Raw genomic sequence first — 19,860 nt, 5'->3', positions numbered from 1 at the left:
AGCAATACTCAACAACTCAATCCTTCTGGCATCCTCTAATGCCTCAGAGGTTGGCACTTTGAAAAATCTATCAACATCCATTGCTGATCATTTTCCACACACAAATAAATCAAAAGGGATTTCACTGATGAAATCAATAATTAATCAATCAATACACCCCCAAATTTGACACAGGCCCAAATTTTGTTATGAACTGTAATGCTTTAGAAACGAACCAGCAGCAATAGACTATATCTGGAGTCTGGTTTTGATGTTAAAACCACTATCTTTATTAGTATCTACTTTAATATAGTAACTTAAGCAAGATAAACAAAAGTGAACAGTATTATGTGTATATATGAGTTCAAATATAACTCCCAAACTATTGAGCTCGGGGGAAACAAGGCTTAGAGTCTTGTGATGGTAAAGTACGAAAGTTCAGTTCACCCATGGAATAGGTGATGAGAGAGAGATATTTGTAATCCAGGGTAAATGTCGAGAGAAGGCAATTATGTCTAATTCCACAGGTTCCACGGTGGTAAAACGAGAGAACAGTCGCTGCAGATTTTATTCGTCGTCATTCCAAATCCACATACGAATTATCACCAAAAGTGACTTGTCACAAGGGGTATCGTCTTCAAGTGAATTACCAGACCACACCCAGGCAAGGGTTAACACATAAGTGGTCTTCACAGGATACCCCAATCCGATCCACTCCTATGGATCAAACGAGGTGACAACCACACATTCGATGTTCGCTGAATCAATAATTAGCCCACCCTTGTGGGCATAGGAAAGTTCTAAACAGTGACCCTTGGCCACTAGTTCCCTGGTTTCGATCCTTCTATTTTTTCTCCTTCGTCTCCGTCTGACTCTGAGTGTCTGTGTCCTTGGTTAAAACTGAACAAGCTGCGAGTGATGTAAACAAGCTGCAAGTTGGACTGATTCCCCTTCTAAATCTCTCTCTCTCTCGCTCTTAAAATGACAGTCCACAGCAAACGAAACCTAGGGATTCATAACAATGGCTACTCCCCACTGTGAACTGACTGGTGTGCCAGTACTTGGGATGATCGAGTAAATCCCTTTCCACATTCTAAGCAGGTGAACGGCTTCTCCCCAGTGTGAACTCGCTGATGACTCTGTAGATGGGATGACCGAGTGAATTTCTTCCCACAGACTGAGCATGTGAACGGCCACTCCCCAGTGTGAACTGACTGGTGTACCAGTAGGTGGGATGACCAAGTGAATCCCTTCCCACATTCTGAGCAGGTGAATGGCTTCTCCTCAGTGTGAACTGACTGGTGTGCCAGTAGTTGGGATGACCAAGTGAATCCCTTCCCACATTCTGAGCATGTGAATGGCCACTCCCCAGTGTGAACTGACTGGTGTGCCAATAGTTGGGTTGACTGAGTGAATCCTTTCCCACATTCTGAGCAAGTGAATGGCCACTCCCCAGTGTGGACTGACTGGTGTGCCAGTAGTTGGGATGACCAAGTGAATACCTTCCCACATTCTGAGCAGGTGAATGGCTTCTCCCCAGTGTGATCTCGCTGGTGTCTCTGTAGGGTGGATGACTGAGTGAATCCCTTCCCACAGAATGAGCAAGTGAACGGCTTCTCCCCTGTGTGAACTCGCTGATGTACCAGTAGGTTGGTTGACTCAGTGAATCTCTTCCCACAGACTGAGCAGGTGAATGGCTTCTCCCCAGTGTGAACTCGGTGGTGACTCTGTAGGTTGGATGACTTTGTGAATCCTTTCCCACAGACTGAGCAGGTGAATGGCCTCTCCCCAGTGTGAATTCGCTGATGACTCTGTAGGTCAGATGACCGAGTGAATGCCTTCCCACATTCTGAGCAGGTGAACTGCTTCTTCCCAGTGTGAACTTGCTGATGACTCTGTAGGTCGGATGACCGAGTGAATCTCTTCCCACAGACTGAGCAGATGAATGGCTTCTCCCCAGTGTGAACTCGCTGATGACTCTGTAGGTGGGATGACTGAGTGAATCGCTTCCCACATTCTGAGCAAGTGAATGGCTTCTCCCCAGTGTGAACTCGCTGATGACGCTGTAGGTTGGATGACTCAGTGAATCTCTTCCCACATTCTGAGCAGGTGAATGGCTTCTCCCCAGTATGGACTCGCTGATGACTCTGTAGGTTGGATGAATGAGTGAATCTCTTCCCACAGTCTGAGCAGGTGTACAGCCTCTCCCTAGTGTGAACTTGCTGGTGAGCCATTAGGTCAGATGACCGAGTGAATCCTTCCCCACAAATTCAGCAGATGACCAGCCTCTGCCCAGTGTGAACTGACTGGTGTGTCCACAGGTGGGAAGACTGACTGAATCGCTCCTCACACACAGAACATGTGAATGGCCAGTGTGAACTTGCTGATGTACCTTCAGCTGAGATGACCGAGGGAATCCATTCCAACAGTCTGAACAAGTGAATGGCCTCTCCCCATGGGTAAAATGACAGGTGTGCCAGTCAGTCAGATGATCGAGTGAATCCCTCCCCACAGTCTGAATAGGAAGGATGATCGATTGGAATCCTTTGTTCCACTTCTTAAATATCTGGACAGAGATAGAATAACTGGTGTGTTGTGTTTGAGATTCCTGTAGAGAAATTCCTTGCAATTTTCAACCTGTAAAGAGATTTACAAAAGCCATCAATGGGTGTAGGACAACATTTCAGATGAGATTTCTTTAGTCACCAAGGTGTGATTGACATCACAGTATTAGTGAGGGTCAACCCAAGTTGGAAGGAGAAATCATCTTCTAACTGGCCAGAGTGCTGGTATCTGGAATTAAATGGTATCTGGTACCTGGAATTAAACTCTCTGATACTCTTCCTGTCGCTATAAGAATGGGGCATTTCTGCCGTCTCCAATCTGTGACCTGGCTCAGTTTGCCTCTCCCCACTGGTATTATTCCCTGTTCCCATTGAGCTACATGGGTGTCTGGCTCCACAGTAACTGAAACACTCTCATGCAAATAGCCTTTGTTGACCTGCAGCTCGGATTTTCTTTTATGCACTGTTAATTTAAAGTGCCACAGTTTTAACACCATGTATACACTTTCTGCTGACATGAATGGTTGGTCTTTTAAAAGGAATTAGCGTGAATATTAGTATTATTTCAGGTTTTTGTCACAGTCATAGAAAAGTACAACACAGCAAGAGACTCTTCGGCCTATCTAGTTTGTGCTGAATTATTTAAATCTTTCTACTCCCATATCCCTACCATCCAGGTACCTGCACAAACCTCTGAAATGTTGAAATTGAGCTCACATTCACCACTTGTGCTGGCTGCTCATTCCACACCCGGATGACCGTCTGTGTGAAGAAGTTTCCCCTCATGTTCCCCTTAACATTTCACCTTTCACATTTAACCCATGGCCTCTTGATGTTGTCCCACCCCATCTCAGTGGAAAAAGCCAGCTTGCATTTACCCTATCTACACCCCTCATAATTTTGGTAAAACTCCATCAAATCTCCCCTCAACCTTTTACATTCCAAGGAATAAAGGGACCTGTTCAACCTTTCCTTATAATCAAAGTTCTCCAAACGTGGCAACATCCTTGTGAATTTTTTCTGAACTCTTTCAACCTCTTTTACATATTTCCTGTAGGTAGGTGACCAAAGCTGCATGCAATAGTTCAAATTAGGACTCACCAATGTCTTACACAACGTCAATATAACATCTATCTCCTGTAATCAGTACTTTGGTTTGTTACGTACCCCATAATGGGTTAAAGAACCAGCAGAAATGGAAAACACTTTGGAGTCTGGTATTGCTGTTAACTAATGCTGTTTATTAGTAACTACACAATACAGTCATATAAATTCAGATAAATCAAACAGGTTAGCAAAGTTCATGCATATAAATGTGTGGAAATATAAAAACCAAGCTTCTTCAAGCCTTGGGGATAAATGAATACAGTCTTATGATGATGGGTAAATGAAATCAGTTCAGTTCGTGGTATTGAGTTGAGTAGTGATGGAGAGGGAGGGAGGGAGGGAGAGAGAGAGGGAGGGAGGGAGGGAGAGAGAGAGGGAAAGAGAGAGGGAAAGAGGGAGGGAGGGAAGAGGGAGAGGGGGAGGGGGGGAGAGGGGAGGGGGAGAGGGGGAGAGGGGAGAGAGAGGAGAGAGAGGGAGGGAGAGAGGAGGGAGGGAGGGAGGGAGGGAGGGAGGGAGGGAGGGAGGGAGGGAGGGAGGGAGGAGAGAGAGAGAGAGAGAGAGAGAGAGAGAGAGAGAGAGAGAGAGAGAGAGAGAGAGAGAGAGAGAGAGAGAGAGAGAGAGAGATAGAGATAGAGATAGAGATAGAGATAGAGATAGAGATAGATAGATAGATAGATAGATAGATAGATAGATAGATATCTAGTTCCTCAGGTGAGCTGATGCCATTGATCTTCCCGTTGTCTTCCAAGACTTCCAAGTTAGCCAAACTTGACCAATTTAAGAGCACTGTCTTCAAGTGATAGTCTACCAACCCCGGCAAAGGTTAGACACACTGGTAGACTCCACAGGGTCTCTCTTTCACGCACTAATAACCACAGATCGATCCCTCACGATTGATCCTCAGTCCCACTCTCGTGGGCACCTGAACAGGATAGTGGTAACTTCACCTTACCTTAGTGCGTCTGCGTGTCCTACGAAACAAGCAATTACACTAGTTTCAGATACTATTGTGCTGAACACCAGCTGTCCATCAAGTAGCTCCTCCCTTCTCTCTCTGTAGGAACCGAGTAGCTGGCAGTGTCTTTGCAGAAATCCCAAACAAACTGTGAGCAGTCTGTGTGTGTGTGTGTCTCTCTCTCTCTCTCTCTCTCTCTCTCTCTCTCACACACACACACACGTTGTCTGTGCTGTACAGCTGCACACTCTCTCTCTCTCTCTTTAAAAGCACAGTCCATAATGAAGATCTCAGGATATCATCACAGATTTATGAACGCTAATGAGCCAAAATCTTTCTTTCCATCCCTATCTAATGGGGGCACCACTGTCATTGAATTATGGACCTGTATTCTCAGATCCCTTCCCTCTACAGCATTCCTCAGGGCCCTACCAGTCACTGTGTAAGACCTTGTTCCTACCAACGTGCAACACTTCACACTTGTCTGCATTAAATTCCATTTTCTGTTTCTCAACACATTTTTCCAGTGGGTCTAGATCATACTGCAAGCCATGATAGTCGTCCTCACTGTCCACGTCACCACCAATCCTGCTGGCATCCACAAGTGTGCTGATCTAGTTAACCATGTTATCATCCAGATATCTGACATAGATGACAAACAGCAACAGATCCAGCACTGATCCCTGTGGCACACCACTAGTCACAGGCCTCCAGTCAGAGAGGCAACCATCGACTTCTCCCAAAACCTGTGTCTCATCCAATTTACTATCTCATCTTGAATGCTGAGTGACTGAACCTTCTTGACCAAACTCCCATATGAGACTTTGTCAAGTGCCTTGCTAAAGTCCATGTAGACAACATCCACTGCCTTGCCTTCATCCATTTTCCTGATAACATCCTCGTGAGACTCGATAAGTTTGGTTAGACATGACCTACCACACACAAACCCATGCTGCCAACTTAATCAGTCCACATCTATCTGAATACTTATGTAGGGCTTTCAGTAATGTCAACTGTAATGTTAACGGTTAAGGGTAACAAAATGGCGTCTCTATAGCATTATAATGAAATGGCCTGTCTGTAATGTTACCTAATGATGTAATGGGTCACTGTAACTGAAATGTTTGGGTTTTAACTGCAGATAAGGGGGAGGAACTAACCAATGGAGTGTTTGTTATGTTATCTTGTATGAATGAACTGAGCTAGTTTGTAGTCTTTTTGGGAGGCGAGCAAAGAGGACGGACATGTGGGCAGTGGATGGCGGCTACTGAGGCTCGGCGGTTCGAATGGTGGCCCGAGGCTCGGATGGTCGTTGTGGATGGAACTGGTGGCGTGAGCTCCACCGTATTAAAATCTTTTGGGCACAAAACTGATAAGTATACTGATTTGGTGCCTTTATTTTATCTGTTTCTACGAACCCAGCACTAAGAAGTAACTACAAAGTGTAATCATTTACTCACTCACTGTGTATTGTTTGATATTTTGTGTTGTGGGCTTGTACTGGGGTGCATTACACCATATCCACACCAAAGCGATCTCACTGTTGGCGGGGTCGACGGTGGTTCACGTTACGGGAGTCAACTGGGGCACAAACACTACATTGTGGGGTTACTCGTCCACTATACTTATATAACTAGTTCCTGCACATACGTTGCAATAACTTTCCCACTACTGACGTCCAGCTCACCAACGTATTATTTCCTAGTTTATTTTTAGAGCCTGTCTTGAACAGTGCAACAACATTGGCTATCCTTCAATCCTCCAGTACCTCACCTGTCACTAATGATGATTTAAATATCTGTGCTTAGGCCCTGACAATTTCTGCATTTGCCTTCCGCAGGGTCCCAGGGGACAACTTGTCAGGCCCTGGGGATTTTTCCACGCTAATTTTCCTTACGACAGCAATCACCTCCACCTCTGTAATCTGTACACAGTCCATGAAGTTGATGCCGCTTTGCCTCACTTCTATAGAATTTGTATCCATCTCCTGAGTAAATGCAGATGCAAAAATACTATTTAAAATCTCCACCATCTATTTTGTCTCCTCATATATATTACCATTTGAATCGTCCATAGTGGGCATGTTTCTGCACTGACCTTCTCCATGTTTCTATGACAGAGAAGCTGGCCAAACTTGTTTGGAAGGGAAAAGGTAGGAGTGACAATGGAGCAGCAATGGCTGGAGTTTCTGGGAGCAATGCCGGAGCTGAGTGATCGATACATCCCAAAGAAGTGGAAGCATTGGAAAGGCAGGAGGGCACAACTGTGGCTGAACTGAGAAGCCAAAGCCAACGTAAAAGCAAAAGAGAGGGCAAACAAAAGAGCAAAAACTGTTAGGAAACTTTTAGAAACTAACAGAAGACAACTAAAAAAAATGTCAGATGAGCTCAGGGCATGGAATTATAATACTGTAGTCACTAATGAGTCTTGGTAGCACCCAACAGCCTGAGGCATTTAGCAGAACAAAATATCCCGGGGCTCAATTTCTCTGGAAAACCAAGGTTCCCTGCACCAGTTACCTTTCAACTTTTATTTTGGCAGGCACATACAAACTCTACACACTCAAAATTTCACTTCTGAAGGCCTCCCACTTACCAAGTACTCCTTTGCCAGAAAACAGTCTGTCCCAAACCATACTTGTCAGATCCTTTCTGATACTATCAGAATTTACCTTTATCCAAGTTAGAATCTCAACCCGTGGTCCAGACGTCTCTTTTCCATATTTACTTGTAATCTCATGGCTTTGTGATCACGAGGTGCAATGTGTCCCCATACAATAATTTCTGCCACTAGCCCTGGATAATTTCCTGATAGCCTATTGCACACTTCTACAATGGGAATTCTACTGATTGAGAGCACATTTGACAAACTCTGCCCCATCTAGTCCTTTCACAGTATGGGAGTCCCAGTCAACATATGGAAAGATAAAATTACTTACTATATCAATCTTTGTTTCTTGGCATAGTCTGCGATCTCTCTGTAAATTTGTTCCTCTCAATTCCTCAGTTGGGTGCAACCAGCTCCCAGTAAAGGTAACAATATCATAATTCAATGCACTGAACCCATCTGGCTTTCCCAAAATGCTTCTTGCATTTGATCTACACAGCTCAGCACGTTCGCCGCACCAGGCTCAGCCATTTGATCGCTGACTTTGTCTGAAGTCTGAACGACATCTGACTGGTGTCTGTTACGTACCCCGTAACAGGTTAACGAACCAGCAGAAATCAAAAAACAGCTGAAGTCTGGTATTGCTTTCAACTGATGCTATTTTTATTAGTAATTACGCAATACAGTGATATATAACCAGGTAAATCAGACAGGTTAGCAGAACTTTTGCATATACAAATGTGTAAATATAAAACCCAAACTTCTTCAAGCTTAGGTGGTAATTGGATACAGTCTTACGATGGAAGGTAAGACAGTTCAGTTCAACGCTCAGGATAATTAATGAGAGATGTTTGTAATCCAAAAGGCGAATGTTGTGAGAAGGCAATTATGTCAATATTCCACAGATTCCACGACAGCAAAACAAAATAACAGTAGTAGTCGATTTTATCTCCAAAGTTGTTCCACTCCACACACAAAGTATCATCGACAGTGATCTTCAACAAATATCCTTTCAGCACAAGTGGTACCACACCCGAATTCAGCTACGGGACATCTCAAAGTGGTGGCCACAGGGTACTCCAACAGAATCCATGTATGGATTATCACCAACAGTAGTCTATCACCAAGGGGACCCTCTTCAAGTGGTAAAACTGCCAACCCAGGCAAGGATTATCACACACAGGGAGTTTCCACACAAGGTTACCCCAAACACACAATGTGATAGCCACTTATCCAGTTCCATGACATATGAAATAACTCCAACAGTGATTTGCCAGAGGGTGCCTTTGTTCAGTGAGCTACCACACCCAGACAAGGGTAACACACACGTGGTATTCACAAAGGTACTCCCCTCACCAGAGAACCCACTCTTGTGGATTAACTAAGTTATAACCACACCTTCGCATTCGAATGGAACTCAAACTCACCCTTATGGGCTACTTAGAGTGACAGTCCAAACAGTGACCTCTTTGTCACTAGGTTTCTTCTGTTTCAAACCTTCCTCTCCCCTCTTCTTTTCCTTTAAAGTCACCGAATGTGACCACAAAAAGGAGACCGTCTTCTGTGGTAAAGTTATCAACCCAGGCAAGGGTTGGAAACACGGATAACTTCCAACCGGACAACCTTTGCCACACTGTGAGAGCCACTTATCCATTCTCCCAATCGATCCTCCAAAAACCCACCCTTCTGTGGGCACAACAAAGCTCACCCAGTGTCCGAAACCATGTGTGTCTACGTGTGTCTGGATAACAACCAACTGACCTTGTGTTTATCTCAGCACGCTGAACACCAGCTGTCCATCAAATAACCCCACCCTCAGTCACCATGTCGCTCTCTCTCTGTAAGAACTCACAAGCAGGCAGCGTCCTTGCATCAGTGTAAACACACTTTAGAGTTCGTATAACACCATCTCTCGTATAACAGCTTCGTCCCTCTCTCTCTCTGTAACAGCTCAAACAGTGTCCAAAAGTCAGTCTCATTCTACCAACGTTTTAAAGTGCAGTCCACAGAAAATATGAACCCTAGGAGCACATAACACCTCCCCACAAGAAAGCAAAATTTTGATCAAAGATCAAAAGGTTTTAACTGCACATTACAGAATATAAAGCAATACATATGTGATTATCATGTAGCACATTACAGAAGCGTATACAAATACTAGTTTCTATTTCACTTTTAAACTTAACACTCAGACAATCAGTCTACCACGATATTGTCCTTATCTTTCACATGCTTTGGTATAAAAAGTCAAATTCCTGCAAAACCAGATTCTGTTATATTCAAAATGGTGTTTGATCACCCATTGTCCCTTGTCCACTTCGAAACAGAACAATTAACCATCACGTGATCAGCTTGCTTATCAGCTCGGATATCTGCCTGAACTTCACGCTGCACAGGTGCTAGCTTATCACCAATGTTTTCCAAACTAAGCCTATTTGCTGAACTTCTAAACAAGTCATCAATTCCAAACAAGTCATTAATTTTATCTCCAAGATCCGTAGTTCTACATGTTTCCATAATAACACCGGCAGATGGTCCCTCCTGGTCAAAACAACACTTCAAGTTTTGTCTCTCCACACCACAAACTTGACAAAGAATCCCACATTGTTTATTCCTAAATTGTAAAACAAACTGTAACAGACTAGCAGGCACCTTGTTACCAAACCACTGTCCTCTCAGCAAGGTCAACGGTCCTGAAACCAATCCAGACTTTAAATTTACCTTATTCAAAGGTTCAGAAACAACACCCTTCTCAATATCTTCAATAACATTTACCTCAGCAATTTTCATCTCATCACCAACTAACACAAGTGACTGAGAAACCTCAATTTCCACTGGTACCAGGGTTAACCCCTTATTCACTGAACCAAGTGCATGTGACACTAAAGGACTGCATTCCTTTTCAACCAAGTCAGACACCTCAGACTTTAACTGAGTTTCAACACGAGGTTCAGTACCCTGTGAATCCACAGGTACTTCAACAACCTGAATGTGCCCCCATATGTGAAGAAATTTTCTACAGGGACACAATTGAGAGCATCCTGACTGGCTGCATCACTGCCTGGTAATGGGAACTGTACTTCCCTTAATCACAGAACCCTGCACAGAGTGGTGCAGATAGCCCAGCGCATCTGCAGACGAGAACTTTCCACTATCAGGACAGTTACAGTGACAGGTGTGTAAAATGGGCCTGAAGGACCACTGGGGACCCAAGTCACCCCAACCACAAACTGTTGCAGCTGCTACCATCCAGGAAACAGTACCACAGCATAAAAGCCAGAACCAACAGGCTCTGGGTCAGCTCCTTCCACCAGGCCATCAGACTGATTTATTCATGCTGATACAATTGTATTTCTATATTATATTGACTGTCCTGTTATACATACTATTTATTATAAATTACCATAAATTGCACATTTAGATGGAGATGGAACATAAAGATTTCTACTCCACATGTACATGAAGGATGTAAGTAATAAAGTCAATTCAATTCAATGTCTCCACTATCTGTTCTGGCATTAGCAAGCATGACCACTAGGATATTAGTCCCCTTCTAGTTCTGTTCCCCTAATTAATGAATCCCCGATCACCACTTTGAATTTCCTCTGCCAGGTAATCCCCCCATCAGTTTCTAAAGTGGTCTACCTGTTGTCGTGGGGGACGGCCACAAGAGTACTCTGCTGTGGCTACTTAACCTCATTCCACTTCCTGACTCTCACCCAGTTTCCTGGGTCCTGCACCTTTGATGTAACTCACCTATCTTCAGGTCATATCCATCATCCCCTCTGACTCTCGAATGATCCGGAATTCATCCATTTCCAGCTCCAACTCTCTAATGTGCAGGGTTACAGGGAGTCAGGTATGTGAGGGTGTCAGGGACACTGAAGGTCTTCCCGCCTCCCCACCAATGTTCCCTCTAATTTGTAATGACCAGTGTGCGCAAAAATCTTGTACTGTGCAATTTTTACCCAGTGACAACATGTGTAAACTGAATTTTATTTATAAAGGTATTCATTTCAACAGTGAGCAATTCACTGTCAATAAGGACTTTGAACTCCCCTGGGTTCGATCAGGTTCATCTGCACTCTCACACAGCCTATGTAGCAGGCCTATAGCAGGTAATGAAGGATTTTCTCACCAGAGCTTTTGCACGCCGCCTATATGTGATTTGCTTGCTAAATGATGCTTAAATGAGTAAGATTACGAAATATCTCTCCGGTTCTTCCCACTAGCAACTTCTCCAGCAACTTTTGCATCGCCATAATAAACACAGGTAACATCAATTTCTGTATTGTACATGCATATTTCCCCTGAACCCTCCCCCAGATGGCTAACGGTGGTGAACTCATTGATGGCAATGTGAATGAATATGAAGGGAAGGGCAGTAGTCTGTCTCATTGGAGTCTGACACATTTGTAATATGAAAGCTACTTGTTGCCCAGGACAAAGGTGTTTGATATCATTATGTACCCAGAGAGAATGGGTCAAAAAATGTCCTCACAAAAAGGGTCCAGAACAAGAGGGGGTAGAACAAGCAACACACACAAAATGCTGGAGGAACTCAGCAGGCCAGGCAGCATTTATGGAAAAGAGTACAAATGCTGAATTCCTCCAGCAATTTTGTGTGTGCTGCTTGGATTTTCAACATCTGCGGATTTTCTCTCGTTTGTGATTGGGGGCAGAACAAAGGTGATTTTCTTAACAGCTAATGTAAAAGATTTTGTTCCCTTTCTCCGAGTTCCCAATCCTTGCATTTAGACAGCTGGAGCTCAGCTCTGTCTGAGAGATCCATCGGTTCCCATTCCCTCATCAGCCGGAAGCTCCCCGGGGCCCGTGTACAGATGATGGGGCTGAGGGAGAGGGAAGAGAGCAGGACTATCCCGGGATCGTGGGCCACGGTGTCCAGAATTTAGAGCAATTGTCCCAAAGTCGGTGTTACTCTTACCTGTAACTGAACACGAGGCCTTTTTTGTATGGCGCGCATGCGTGATATTCAAAGACGTCAACAACCTTGACGCCTGCGCATTTCATCAGTGCTTCAGCGACGGCGAAATTTTTATTGCAGGCCTTTATGGGTAATCACACTGCCATTAAAAGTTTCTTCCAGCCCCAGTTCCATATTCATACTTCAGTTTTTTTTTGTGTGTGTATGGAAAATTCAGCAGATGTTTTAACGCAGAAACAATATACTCAATATCAACGTGTTTCTAACACCAAAGTACAATCCTCTTACAAATGCAGATATGAAACACAAGAGAATCTGCAGTTGTTGGAAATACAGAGACGCACACACACACAAAATGCTGGAGGAACTCTGAAGTTCAGGCAGCAACTAAGCAGAGGAATACACAGTCTAGGAATTCTGAAAGAGCTTTGCCTAAACGTTGTTCATTTATTCCTCTCCACATTTGCTGTCTAATCTGTTGATTTCCACCAGTAGTTTGCAGAAATTAAACACCTTTTTTTTTTCGGTCAACCAGTTTCCAAATGCTTCTGATCTTTAATTTGTAGCCATATCCTGTTGGTCTGATTCCTCCTCCTCTTTGTAAACTCTAGACCCCGTCTCTCTCTGAAGCCCCAAAGCCCTGACTCAGGCTGGCAACTCTTTGGTTTCTGACTCTGCTCCATTGAAGATTCACTCGCTCGTCTGCTGTAGACTTTAGAGGTGTATTGCAACAACCCAGCTGTTTGAGGCACAGTCCTTTGAAATTGGTGAAAATGACCCAAAACGTTGAAAAGCGCAGGAAAGAAGGAGTTTAACCAGCTTCGTCCAGAGCCCTGAAGAATCTCAAAACCACAGTGAGCTCATCATCTTATTCAGCCTGGAGAAAATCATGCAGGAAATTCATGCAATTGTATAAGATGATGAGACGCATTGGTCGTGTGGATCGCCAGAGGCTTTTCCCCAGGGCTGAAACCGCTAACGCGAGGGGGCATAAGTTTAAACTGCTTGGAAGTAGGTACAGAGGAGATGTCAGAGCGAAGTTTTTTAAACTAAGAGTGGTGTGTGTGTGGAATGCACTGCCAGCGACGGTGTTAGAGGCGAATACAATAGCAGCTTTTTAGCTACATGGAGCTTAGAAAAATAGAGGGCTATGCAGTAGGGTAATTCTAGCCAGTTTCTAGAGTAAGTTACACGGTCGGCACAGGATTGTGGGTCAAAAGGTCGTAATGTGCTGTAGATTTCTATGATTCTATGAAATTCAAGGGAAATCTCCTATCCCACGGAGTGGTGACTAGTTACAACCTGTCATCACAGGGAGAGTGAGAGGGGAGCGGCAGGGATAGATTTTTATATACTGATATGGAACAGAAACATGGGCAGGGACCAGATGGGCCGAGTGGCCTCTCTAGTGTACATCGTGAGTGTGGTAGATACAGTAAGTACCTGAGACACAGGATTTGATACAGAACTGATTTATCTTTCACAGATGCACAATATTAAACACCAGTCTAGTTTAAGAACTGGAAGAACTGCAGATTCTGACAGTAACAGTTCCTCATGAACCTGCAGCTGCCTTCAGTCACCGCGATGGTTAAACATTTGACACAGAGCTGATTTGAACTTCCCCCCGATGTGAAGTTGCTGATGTTGCAGCAGTTGGGATGGTTTAGTAAAACTCTTTGCTCACTCCGGACAGAAATGTGGCCTCTATTTATTGTGAACTCACCGGAGCATCACAAGGTGGGTTAACTGAATGAGTCTCTTCGCACACACGGAGCAGGTGAACGGCCGCTTCCCAGTGCGAAGCTGTTGGTGTATCTGCGATGGCCGACTGAATCCCTTTCAAAATGAGAGCCAGTAAATGACATCACACTGCTATCAACGTCATGGCAATGTATCCAATCAGAGCACGGACATGGGCACGTGATCGGGCTCTCCTTGTAGCGAGTGGGGCGCTGTCTTCTCCAGCATCTCCGCCTCCACATTCAAGGATCGGCGGCATTCAAGCGCTGGTGAACTGACAGATACAACTGAACTAACGTGCTTGAGATTGTTTGTGATTCCCATACACAAATCCTTTGACTTTTCTGCACTATTAAAAGTTTACAAAGTACTTCAGTGGGTGAAGGACAACATTTCAACTCAGATAATTTTAGCCTCCATGGTGCCTTCTGATAAAAACACGATCACAGCTCAAGACAATTTGGAGGAATAAGACTTTATCTTCTCACTGGGACCAGTTCCGGCATCAGGCACAATATCAAACTCTGTGCTTCCCTCTCTGTATCAAAATGGATCATTCCTCCCCTTCATCAGTCTGTGACTTGGCTCAGAAGTTTGTCTGTCTCCTTCGCATTCTGAGCATGCGCCACACACACACTAAGATCATATTTTATTTACACGGCTGCGACTAGAGACTTTCTGATTATTATGTCCCTCCTGGCATCTGACGGTGGTAAACTCAGAGTCAGCAATGGTATTGAACCTCAGGCGTAGATTATCAGGCTTTTTCGATGGAGATCGATCAATTGCCAGTAGTGTGTGACTGGATGAGTGGGTCGTTTTCAGACTGGAAGGAGGTATCGTTTTGGAGTACCCCAGAGATCAGTGCCGACCACAGTTGTTCACAGTTTAATGTCCTGGTGGAGGCAACGAGATGTGAGATGTCCCAGTCCGCTGATGATGCAGAAGGAGTGTAGTTGGGGGAGGGGAGGCTATTCACATGCAATTTCGTAACTTTGCAATCAGTACATAGTGCACTGTGGGCTGCAGTGGCGGGTTCCATTGCTGGGATCAGTGCACAGTCACTGTGGGCTATGAGGATTTTGTGAATAAAGCGCCATTCTCCAATTTAGGATCTCAAGCCGGGGAGCAAGCCTATTGTTTGTATATTTAAGTTGTATTTATGGCATTGTGAAAACCAGAAACTATAGCCCTCCACGACCTCTCTATCCAGGCCTTTCAATATTCAACTTCATTCGTAAATTTGGCCACAGGGCCATCAATACTGTCATCCGATGCATTGACATAGAACTTAAACAGAAACGTTGCCAACACAGACCCCTGTGGACCTCTGGGGTAGTAATCTCGGTGCCACGTGCTAGCGATGAAAGAATAGCGTGATCAGGCGTATTAATGTGTGGCTGAGAGATTTGTGTAGGGGGCAGGGCTTCAGATTCCTGGATCATTGGGGCTGCTTCAGGGGGAGGTACGACCGGTACCAAAAGGCCGGGTTACACCTGAACCCAAAGGGGTCCAATATCCTAGCGGGCACATTTAATAAAGCTGTTAATGAGGGTTTAAACAAATTTGGCAGGGAGATGGAAACCGGAATGGTTGGGCAGAGGAGGGGGAAAACAGAAATACATCAAAGATAGCATGCAACAGAGACTATAGAAAGAGCAGGCAGGAGATAAAGGTTAATCAAAGCCAGTGGCATGAGTTACAGGGTGATAGAGTCGTGGTGGAATTAAAACAGATATCAACAAATACTGGACTGAGAGTGTTGTATTTGAATGCACGCAGCATAAGAAATAAAATGGACGATCTTGAAATTCAGCTACAGATTGTCAGATATGATGTTGTGGCCCTCTGTGAAACTTGGCTAAAGAATGGCTGCCATTGGGAGCTGAACGTCCAAGGATATAAGGTGTATCAGAAAAATAGTTCAGTTTGCAAAGGAAGTGGTGTGGCCCTGTGTACAAGAAATCATATTAAATCATTGGAAAGAGATGGCATAAGATTGGCAGAGTCTCTATGGTTTGAATTAGGAAATGGCAAGGGTAAAAAGACCCTGATGACAGTTGTATACAGGCCGGCAAACAGCAGCTGGGATGTGGATTGCAAGTTTAGCAAGAGATAGAAAAGGCATGTCAGAAACACAATGTCATGATAACTGTTGGGGATTTTAACAAGAAAGTGGATTGGAAAAACCATGTCAGTACTGGCCCTCAAGAGAGATAGTTTGTAGAATGTCTGAAGGATGGCTTTTTAGAACAGCTTGTTGTTGAGCGGACTTGGAGATCGGCTGCACTGATTTTGGTGTTGTGCAATGATCCAGAGGTGATAAGGAACCCATAGGGAACAGTGATCACAATATGATTGAGTTCACATTGAAATTTGAGAAGAAAAAATAAAATCTAATCTGTTGGTATTTCAGTGGAATAAAGGAAATTACAATGGCATGAGAGGGGAACTGGCCGAAGTTGACTGGAAAGGGACATTTGCAGGAAGGACAACAATGCAGCAATGGCTGGAGTTTCTGCGAAAAATGATGGAAGTGCAAGACAGATTTTTTTTCCAAATAAGAAGGACACTACCGTGGCTAACAAGTGAAGTTAGAGCCAAAGTAAAAACAAAAGAGAGGGCGTACAAGGAAGACAGAGCTAGTGGGAAGATAGAGGATTGGAGAGCTTTTAAAAACTTGCAGAAGAAATCTAGGAATGTCATTCAGAAGGAAAAGATGGATTGAAAGGAAGCAGGTGACTAATATAAAAGAAGATACTAAAAGCTTTTTTAAGTATATAAAGGGTAAATGAGAGTCAAGTGTGGATATAGGACCAATACAAAATGATGTTAGAGATATTGTAATGAGAGATGCAGAGAAGGTTGAGGAACTGAATGAGTATTTTGCATCAGTCTTCACACTGGAAGACGTCTGCAGTATATTGGACATTCAAGAGTATCAGGGAGGTGAAGTTTCTGCAGTGAAAATTACGACTAAGAAGGTGCTCAGGAAGCTTAATGGTCTGAGTGTGGATAAATCTCCTGGACCTGATTGAATGCGCCCTCGGGTTCTGAAGGAAGTAACTGGAGAGATTGCAGAGGTGATCTTTCAAGAATCGACAGATTCTGGCATTGTACCAGATAACTGGTAAATTGTAAATATCCATAATTTAAGAAGGGTGGGAGGCAGAAGAAAGGAAGATATAGCCCTGTTAGCCTGGCATCGGTAGTTGGGAATTTGTTGGAATTGATTGTTAGGGATGAGATTACGGAGTACCTGAGACACATGACAACATATGCCAAAGTCAGCATGGATTCCTGAGAGGAATATCCTGCCTAAGAAACCTATAATTTTTCGAGGAAATTACAAGCCGGGTAGACAAAAAGATGCAGTAGATATAGTGTACTTAGATTTTCAGAAATCCTTTGACAAGGTGCCGCACATGAGGTTGCTTAGAAGGATAAGAGGCCATGGAATTACAGGGAAGTTACTAGCATGGGTGGAGCATTGCTTGTCGGCAGAAAACAGAGAGTGGAAATAAAGGGATCCTATTCTGGCTGGCTACCGGTTACCAGTGGAGTTCCACAGTGGTCGGTATTGGGACCGTTACTTTTTACGATGTATGTCAATGATTTGGACGATGGTATTAATGGATTTGCGGCTAAATTTGCCGATGATACAAAGATAAGTGGAGGAGCGGGTAGTGTTGAGGAAACAGAGCCTGCAGAGAGACTTAGATAGTTTAGGGGAATGGACAAAGAAGTGGCAAATGAAATACAAAGTTGGAAAGTGTATGATCATGCACTTTCGTGGAAGAAATAAACGGGCAGACTATTATTTAGATGGGGAGAGAATTCAAAATGCCAAGATGCAAATGGACTTGGGAGTCCTTGTGCAGGATACCCTAAAGGTTAACTTCCAGGTTGAGTCGGTGGTGAAGAAGGCATATTCATTTCTAGAGGTATTGAATATAAGAGCAAGGATGTGATGGTGAGGCTCTATAAGGCACTCCTGAGATCACACAGACTGTTGTGTGCAGTTTTGAGATCTTTATTTTAGAAAAATGTAGGGGGTTTCTTCTTTCATGTTATTTGCTAAGGCCAATAAAATGGCTTTTCTGTAGTGTTATAATAAAATGCCTTCTCTGTAATGTTAACTGCTGATGTAAGGGGTTCTCTGTAGCAGCATGTTTGGGTTATAATTAGTGATATCGGGACTTGTATTCATTTGTTAGCCAATGGGAGAGATGTTATTCTTTCTTGTGTATCTGAAGCTGTTGTTTGCATGGGATTTGGCCAGAATGCGCCATGGGGAAGAAGAGAGACGCACCCAAAGAGATGTTGTGACCTGGCGATCGGAGCGAACCCTGAGCGGGGACTGGGGACCTGGCAGAGTTTGGAGGAGATCGAATAGTGGACCGAGGTTATTGCATGAGCTCCAACGATGTGCACAAACTGTATAAAGACATAGTGGTGCCTTTTTATTTTATATTTTGGTTCTCTACTGACCCCATAGTTCAAGTAAAAGTTATAAAGTATTAATTATTTAACCGCATACTGTGTGTGACTTGTTATTACGGGGTACTGATTTGAAACAGGGGACACATTGCACAGCATCCACCCAAACGAGAGTTGTAAGGTTTGGCCGGGCACGGGATATCACCCCTCAATCGTACTAGACTAAACGAGGTTACAAATGATATACTGACATTGGAGAGGGTTCAGAGAAGGTTCACAAGAATGATTCCAGGAATGAAAGGGTTACCATATGAGGGAAGTCTGGCAGTTCTTGGGCTGTATTCCCTGGAGTTCAGGAGAATGAGGGGCGATTTCATAGAAACATTCCGAATGTAAAAAGGCCTGAACAGATTAGAAATGGCAAAGTTATTTCCCATGGTATGGGATTCTAGGACTAGAGGGCATGACTTCAGGATTGAAGGACGTCTATTTAGAACAGAGATGTGGAGAAATTACTTTTGTCAGAGGGTGGTAAATTTGTGGAATTTGTTACCATGAGCGGCTGTGGAGGCCAAGTCATTTGGTGTATTTAAGGCAGAGATAGATAGGTTCTTGATTAGCCAGCACATCAAAGAGTATGGGGTGAAGACAGGGGAGTGGGAATGACTGGAAGAATTGGATCAGCTCGTGGTTGAATGGCGGAGCAGACTCGATGGGCCGAATGGCCTACTTCTGCTCCAATATTTTATGGTCTTGTGGTCTATTCCACTGTTTTGACCTGCCAAAGTGCAGGCAATATTTCTGGGTATATGAGATATATGAGACATGAGAATTTAGCCTTTTCTCTATTTTTCTGAGCTTCTCATAAATGTGTACAGTTTAGTTAAGTTTTGCTCCAGAATTTCCACACAATTAAATGTTAATTACATTTTTTATTTTTATTTTTGCACTACTTATATAATTTAACTATTTAATATGTATATCATTGTAATTCATAGTTGTTAAAATCTATTGTTGGAACTAGGTTCTACTGCTGCCTCGGAGACAATGAATGTCATGAGATATGCCGGTGCTATTAAACCTGATTCTGGTAATTGGTATGGGAGACCCACCACCGGTCACCTGATCCCAGTTGTTAGACTGGATTTCTTTTGGGTAGATGATTTGTTAACACTTAAGTGACTTTGGCCACCAGACTTTTATTTTAACTGTTTGACAAAGGACTGTGGATTGAGTCCACCACAATGGGCTTCCTAAAAGTTGTGAATACCAGATACTTCTGGTAGTTTGACCTAATGCTGTAGTTTCGAAGGCAGTATCACCTATACATTATAAATATTAATTATCTTCTATGTTAGCACGGGAAATGCCAAATAAATATATCGTAGACTTAACTTACATTCCTAAAGGCTGTGGATGCCAACCCAGACATGTTGGCGTCGGAAGGAAAGGATAAAATCCGAAAGTGTGATGTTTGTATGTAGCTTCAAACGTCTACACTACGCTGGATAATTTTGAAA

The 19,860-nt window shown here is 43.7% G+C and overlaps 1 pseudogene; it reads right to left on the bottom strand.

The window, feature by feature from the left end:
- Nucleotides 1–264: 264 nt before the first annotated feature.
- LOC140207097 (uncharacterized) overlaps nucleotides 265–19,860 on the bottom strand; it is a 31,868-nt pseudogene continuing 12,272 nt past the window's right edge.

This window comes from Mobula birostris, chromosome 13, assembly GCF_030028105.1.
Source record: "Mobula birostris isolate sMobBir1 chromosome 13, sMobBir1.hap1, whole genome shotgun sequence".
Lineage (NCBI taxonomy): Eukaryota > Metazoa > Chordata > Chondrichthyes > Myliobatiformes > Myliobatidae > Mobula > Mobula birostris.
The sequence above is the reverse complement of the archived record's forward strand: the minus strand, read 5'-3'. Positions and strand labels throughout refer to the sequence as shown.